Genomic DNA, 8,043 nt, shown 5'->3' on the forward strand with positions numbered 1-8,043 from the left:
TATATAGTTGTATTGGATTTGGTTCGATCTTGTTTAGACAAAAGGGTGAGATGATGGGGAAGCTCAGCCAATCACATCTTGCTTCTTCCCCAGGGAAGGAAACCTGGAGATCTAGGTGCACTCGCTCTCTGAGCTAGGTGTTCGTCTGACCCATTTGGACATCGGAACTTTTACTCCGGTCATGTCAGTTTCCCCTGTTTTCAATTATTAAATTATATCTGTTGTTTTGAGCTGGTCTGGTTATTTTTAGCATACCGGTAGAATATGCCTTCATATACATATCTATAAAAATATGTATACATGTATAGACAGAGAGAATATATATATGAAGAAAGCTAACAGTCAAGCATTTAATCATTGCAGTTGGGGAATTTGGCATGGCAAATTAGAAAATGAGATTAACAAGCAGTTATTTGTAGCCCAGAATCACAAAAAGGCAGATTTGACTTTCAGGTAGATGCCCCAGCAACCGATACAGGATGAATTGCTATTTGCCACAAGTTGTTTTTTTTTTTTTTTCCATTTATCAATTTGAGTCAGAACACAGGAAAAATGACAATTTTTCCTCTCTTTTCCTTTCAATTTCCCTTCTTCTGCTGCAGCATGCACTTGGGTGGGAGTGGAAAAAAAATCAATAAACATCTAAAACAGAGATCTCCAAGGTTACCCCAGAATTTGCCTTCATTGCTGAATTTGAAATTGCTCTATTCATTAGTCCTTATTTTCTGCTCACTTTGAATGCACACACTCCTTCACTTAGAGCCCAGGAGTGCTAATAAAAGCATCAGCAGTGTGGGTTCTCTCCAGCCGGGTCTGGCTTTAGTTCAGGTCTCACAGTAGGTGAACAAAAGCCCGGCTGTACAATTGCCCAGACTAGGCAGACTGCTCCTCAGTTTTGCAGGAGTCGGAGCTGTGGAAAGCAGCAAAGACAGGGATTGTTGGATTCCCAGCATTGTACCTCCGAGGAACCTGATCCTGTGTTCTATTCAGCAAGTAGGATCCTGCTACTGAAGGTACTGCTTCTCTTTTAAGATGTGAGTTTTTTCTAAATTTCTATATTCTTACATTAATATTAAAATGTATATTTTAAGAGCATGATGTGGCTCTGTAAAATTAAAATTGATGTCAAATGCATGCATACATTTTGGAACCACAAATAATATTATATGAACAAAAGAGCAATTTTTTCAAATATTCAAGTCTTATGACTATTTCCTTTTAAAAGTAATGCCTCAGATTATTGCATAATCATCAGGACACTATTACATACAGTATGCAAATTGGGGACGTTCAGAGAATGGGCAAAAATAACATTTCAACTTACAAACAAGCATGTAATTTCAGGCACTGAAATATATTGAATAAATGGTTAAATTTAAGCTGAAATTAAAGCATTTAAATATTATATGTGAACTCTGATACAGCATATCATAAAATGACAGAAACAAAACCAATTGGCAGCAAAGATTTATAATCACCCTCCTACAGGCAGAAATTTAAGCTTTTGAGTATATAGCCAGGATGCAGACGCTGGTAGACAAATATAGGATCACTCCATACTTGTCACGGATATTTCGTTTCATTTTGTTTTGTTTGTTGTTGTTTTGTTTTGTTGATATATGAGACCTTACCTAGGGAATTCACATTTTTCCTCATATAAAATTTCAATTGCTCAGCTTCAGCTGCAAAATACTTTCAGGTTGGCACAAGAATGAATCAGCAACTCAGATGGAAATCTCAAAGATTACCACAGTAATTGCCCTCTTTGCTAGAATTGAGATCAGTCTCCTTATTGGTCCTTAAACCACGCTCAATTTGAATGCCCAAAATCCTTCAATCAGAGCCCAGGAGTGCTTATAAAAAGCGTCAGCAGTGCAGCTTCTTTCCAGTGGGGCTCTGGCTATAGTCCAGGTCTCAGTAGGACCTGGGCTATAGACAGAGCCCCACTGATCAAGCACCCAGACTGGGCAGAATGCTGCTCACATATTCAGAATAGCAGGTAAAATGCAGCAAGGCAGGAATTGCTTGTTTCCCAGCATTATAGCTGCATATCACCTGATCCTGAGTCCTATGAAGCAAGTACGATCCTGCTTATTAAGGTACTGCTTCTTTTTTAAGATGTGAAGATTTTTATAAATTTCAATACTCTCATAAATGTTAAACAGAATATTTTACTAATATGATGTGGCTAGGTAAAATTGAAATTAATGACAAATGCCTACAGACATTTGTGAAACCACACATAAAATCATATGAACGAATGTGTAATTTCTGAACCTTTAAAAGTATTCTGAATACTTCTTTCTGAAACGAATGCCTCAATTTATTGCTTGATCAGTGGACACTGTTGGATACAATATACAGTTTGGAGATGTTCAGAGAAGGGATGAATGTAACCTTTTCACTTACAACGGAAGCATATTATTTCAGGCTCTCACATATATTGGATATTAGATGAAGTTTAGGCATTTAAACACTGTATTGTGGAATCTGACATGGCACTACAGAAAATGAAAGCACAAAGAAACAATTTTCAATAAAGATTCATAATAACCCACCTTCTGGCAGAGATAGAAGCTTTCCTGTAGATAACCAGGTTGTAGGCCCTGATAGATGGATATAGGATCTTCCCCTACTTGTGACATTTTTTCTCTTGATAATTGAATTCAGTTCCCAGGGAAAATTACGTTTTTCTCTCACATCCATATTCAGTTTCCCCACATCCGCTGCAGCACACAGTCATGTGGGAGACAGGAATGAATCAGCATCTGTGAATGATATTGCTAGGTTACCACAGAATTTGCGTCAGTTGCTGGAATTGACATCCCTCTCCTTATTGGTTCCTTTTTCCTGGTCAATTTGAATGCACACTCTCTTTCAATCAGAGCCCAGGAACACTAATAAAAGTGTCAGCAGTGCGGGTTCTTGCCAGTCAGGCTCTGGTTATATCCAGGTCTCAGTTGGACCTGGATATAACCAGAGCCTGACTGTACAATTGCCCAGACTAGACAGACTGCTTCACTTGTCTGTGAAGGCAGAGTCTGTGAAAATCAACAAATTCAGAGATTTTATGATATCCAACCTAATAGCTCAGAGTCATCTGCTCCTGTCTCCTCTGCAAGAATTAGCAACATGCTTCTGAAGCTAATGCTTCTCTATTAAGATGTGAACCTCCTGTCTTTGTCTTGAAATGTTGCATCCCCTGTAAGAAAGAAATTCCAATTCAGTCATTAGTATCTGACATACACTAGGAGAGCCAGGCTCCTTTCTGCCCCCTGGGAGATCCAGTGTGTGAATTGCTCTAACATTGTCAGTGTTCATCAGCCACCCTTATATTCTATGAAAATATAAAGTATTAACCTTTGCAGATGCTGCCATTCCTATCACCAAAGTCATGGGTATACATTGAAATATAGTACAGAAAATTTACTCGTTATGGCCATGTTGCCCCTTATGGTTACAAGTTCAAATCTCCAATGTCGATTTTTATTTCTTGTGTACTTTGCCTATATGTATTTATTACAAAGGTAGAGCAGATATAATAGTTTGATGCCAAGGTATTCATCCAGGTCTCAGACAATAAATGATGAAAGTGGGGAATGCAAAGGATAGCATCAGAAAGAGAGGAACGTTGCAGAATGCTTAGTTATATAAAACCAACACCTCTGGGGTCTCTGTACAGCAATATCACCAACATTAATTTTCCCTTTCTGACTTTTCTATGGGCATGTCTGATTGAAATTTCTTGGTTGATAATTGATGTTGCTAGGTCATTCCAATGTGCAAAGTTAAAGCATTGGAGAGATGTTTAGGAGATTCATATAAAGTCAAAATATAAGGTGGAAGTATTATCATGCTATCTGCTTTTGTCCCTGCCTCCAGATACATGCATTGTCACCCAAATTGAATTTACATGATGGTGGCCTCTATATTGTAAAAAGAATTAATTCTACTGCTCACAACTTTTTGTAGGTCAGTGTCTTATCATAGCAGCAGAAAATATGCATGAAAATTAATGAAAGAAAAATACAGGGAGAGAATAAGTATGCAAGACACAAATGCCAAAGACTTTGCTGAGAGTGCCTTGGCCTGTCTTTTGAAAACAGTTTTAAGTAAATGTAGAAGGTTCCGGAAGTCAAATTGTAACTAGTAGATGCTGGTCAATGTGCATTTCTTCTTGAAGACGTGTGATAAAAGAAGTAACTCAGATGTTCTATTTCATCTTTCCCTAGAAAACTAAGCCAGAAGTCATGGCTGAGTAACCTAAATTGCTTCATAGGCATCTTCATGTAAGTTGCAGGAATCAGAGACCTAGATGCAGTCCAGTTTACTGTTCTGCTCTTCCTTTATAACCATTTACATATAATTAAATGCATTCTCAGTCAACGTAAAAACAATAAGAATTCATCATATCATTAACATAGTTATTGTGATTGTCTGAGTTTGCTTTAATCCACCAACCACTAGATAGGGATCAAATCAAGTTTTTACTTTAATGAAATCTTTGAAATGTTTTTTTTTTCTACAGAAGTTTATATATCTGATCCATCTTGGTTCTACATATAAAATTTGACAGATTTTAAACAAAATATTTTAGTCTACTTATGTCACTATATTTTTAGATATAGATAATGTATTAGGTAGAATGTAGTCATAATGTAAATATGCTTAGATATTCCAATAAATACTTAAGATCCTTCTCTTAGTCATTATAAATACATCATCCATATTATAGCTTACACTGGCACTTTCAGAGCTTACAAATTAAATTCCACAAAAACTTTATGTGACTTTTTAATATGTCTTGTCATTACCAAAAAGTTATTTCTTAATGTCTCTCCAGAAAAATGCACACAGTATATAAAATAGTCATCGGTTCTTACATATACATATATGTGCATAACTACTCTGTGCTATGTACATTAATTGTTATATGTTTATGTATGTGTGTACACTTGTGTATGTTTGCATTTTTGTTTGTATAGCAATGATCTCTTTGTGATGTGTGTATATGTTTGTTTTTGTGTGTTTGTATATGTGCATGTGTTTGTTCAGGAAAAAACACTTAGTATTAAATAATCTCTCAGAGGGCTTCTACAGAAAAAACTGACTCTTACTCATATGCTATTCATTAATTGTTTCTTGGTCTGGCCTCATGAGAAGTTTTCTATAAGCATCGGTATAATAATTATGTGTTAATCATGCTAATTTTATTTAGATATACATGATGTTGAGATCTCATGTGTGTAGCTTCCCTATCTTTTATAAAAGATGCTTTCCTCATCACAGATATTCTGCCTCTCTGTATCTTATCATTTTTTCTGCTGCTTTTTATATTGATCTCTGACTTTGGCTATGTAGTAAAATTCAAGAATATTAATTGTGGTTTGACATGCCATGATCTGTTATTATTTTTATTTTGACAGGCTTTATAATTCTGTAATGGTCTCTGTTTGTTGCAAAATGAAGCTTCTCTCCTAAAAGTAAGTTCTAAACTTTGCTGTCTGTATAAGTATTGAAATTTTAAATAGAGATAGAAATTCTACTGTTTTAGCAAATAGGTGGAAAAAGGTTCTTCTCCAGGTCAAAAATTTCACCAACCATGGGTAAATATCTAGGTTTAAATATAAGACACAACATCTTTTACTAGCCATGACATATGTCTATAACATTCAACAGAGATATTGTGAAAAATTCAGATGTGACTTTGAGCTTCTTTTCACTAATACCCTTTTAAGGTCAAAGACAGGGAACATTTTAACATTTGAAATAGATAGCAAAACATGAAGGTTACCTAGAATTTTTGTGGAAGTGTTAGCAGAATTAAATTAACATCCCATGGCCATATAGAGGAGACATAAAAGAGACTCCATACTATATTAGTAATTTAAGAAATTCTTGAATCAAGGTCACTGTAAAGTAGGTGAGCAAAATTAATAATTTTAACTGAACCTTGTGAAAGAATATATAGAGGAGATGTCTGTCCTACTCTTGTTCCATTAGGTGTGAAATCAAATGAGGATAGTATATATATTTGCCAATTTTCAGAGAATTCACCTAGTATTCATAAAACAAAATTTGAAAGTGGAAGAACATAGAGAACAGCATCAGAAAAAAAGGAGAATAAAATAAATGGTTCTACACTTTGGGGAGCAGTGTGGTCCTTAAGGTATATTCATTGTGTTATTTTGTTTTTAAGTTCATGATATTCATTGAGAAGTATGTAGATAAAGATTGCCCTCTCATTTTCCAGGCATCCAAACCCAAATAATCATATAGAAACTATATTACTTGCAGCACTGTTTGCTGAATAGCTTAGGTGTATTTCTAGTTAGCTGTGATATCTTAAATTAACCCATTTCTATTAATCTGTGTATCACCATGAGGCTGTGGCTTACCAAGCAATGTTTCAGTGTTTGTCTTATTCAGTAGCTACATGACTCTGTCTACTTTCTCCCTATCTCTTCCAGCCTGACTATATTCTGTCCCGCTATAAGCCAAAGCAGCTCTATTCATTAAACAATAAAAGCAACACATATACAGAAGGACATCCCCCATTATCTCCCCTTTTCTGTCTAATTAAAAAGGAAGATTTTAACTTTAACATAGTAAAATTACCTATACAAAGCAATTATCAAGAAAGCATTATAGTTACAATATTTAGTCCATTTACATTTGGCATATTAAAGAAAATACTTTATTATTGATCCAATCTTAGGTGAGTCTAAGGTTTCATATCTAATTTATATTTTATAATAACTAAGTAAACTATAGCTATCTGTCATCAACTCTTCAAGGACCTCAGAAGTATAATATTTAGTAAGTAAACAAGAAGTTCATTGTAAGCAGCTTCCAAAACACTAGAATTAACAGAGACATCTTGCTGCCTGGACAGTCACCCAAAGGTCTTCTATAACTTTGGAGCATCCACCTTAGCCTACAGGTACATAGTATCCAAAAGACTCTTCCATGAAGGATCAAGTTTGAAGATCTGTTTTGCTTTGTACTGACAAAATTCATTAGTTTTATTCTTCTGTGTCCTGCAGAATGTCTGGCAGTGTCTTCTATGAAGCAAGAACACTGAAGGATCATTCATCTTTTAGTAAGTTCAGCAGTCATTTATCTGTGGGTCTTGCAAATCCAGTTTATATAGCATAAAATGAAGTAGTCCAGGCAAGAACAATCTCTTACCCAAATAACTAGTTTTACTACATTTAATGCAAATTCCATAACGAGTTTCTTCAATGTCCCTCATTCTCTCTTAAGTAATTGCTGCTATCAAAATCAGACATTTCTGACTTTTGAGAAAAATCTAAGTTCTTAAAACATTTTAAATGCCATATTCTTTAAGACTTTGAAGTGTTGAAGATTATCTAACTAACTGAAATATATCTCTGCATATCTAAAAACTCTACGTAATATAACTGCATTTTGACTATTATAGATGAGTATCTGTTAATCTGTATTTCTTAATTATATATTACATTTTTAAATGAGCTACACACACATAATAGCTTAATCAAGAGCAAAAGATACATATACATAGTGTAGCAAAGTCAACCTTAAATCTGTATCAATAGACAAAGATCCATAGCAAATGTGAAGTATTCATATCTATATAATCTTATTTATATTTTAGAAATTGTCTGTGACTATTAATTACTTATAATCAGCCCAATTTAAATGAAAATAAATATTTACAAATAGTCATTTTGGGAATTTGGGCTTTTCTCCCAAAACTGCTTCTTGCTTGTTTTTTAAGCAAAATATTTTTAGCGATTCATGGAGACCTTTCACAGGGCATTGTTCTATCAAACCACATTAGGCTGGAAGGAATTCACAGGTTCTCATCTTCTGTGGAAACAAAAGCAGAACCTCTTTTCCAAAGTAACGTATCCTTAGACTCAAATTTTAAAGTCAAGATACCTTTATGCTGGTTTAACTTAGCAGCCCCCAGAGTAAAATGTCTCTGTACAGTCAAAAGATTCAAAGAAAGCACATTAATATGCGTAATAACGACTCTCTGTGTAACCCCATGTTTAT

General features: G+C 34.8%; 1 long non-coding RNA gene across 2 annotated transcripts; it reads left to right on the forward strand.

Moving 5' to 3' along the window:
* The first annotated feature begins 708 nt into the window (after nt 1-708).
* LOC113455722 lies at nt 709-7,102 on the forward strand. 2 transcript variants are annotated; one of them, XR_003376703.1, is made up of 3 exons: nt 709-1,013; nt 5,427-5,483; nt 7,047-7,102. It is a non-coding gene; the product is annotated as an uncharacterized LOC113455722 (long non-coding RNA). The 2 variants fall into 2 exon arrangements; XR_003376702.1 differs by lacking the exon at nt 709-1,013 and adding an exon at nt 1,928-2,099.
* Nucleotides 7,103-8,043: the final 941 nt, after the last annotated feature.

The sequence above is a fragment of the Microtus ochrogaster genome, unplaced genomic scaffold (genome assembly GCF_000317375.1).
Source record: "Microtus ochrogaster isolate Prairie Vole_2 unplaced genomic scaffold, MicOch1.0 UNK94, whole genome shotgun sequence".
Classification (NCBI taxonomy): domain Eukaryota; kingdom Metazoa; phylum Chordata; class Mammalia; order Rodentia; family Cricetidae; genus Microtus; species Microtus ochrogaster.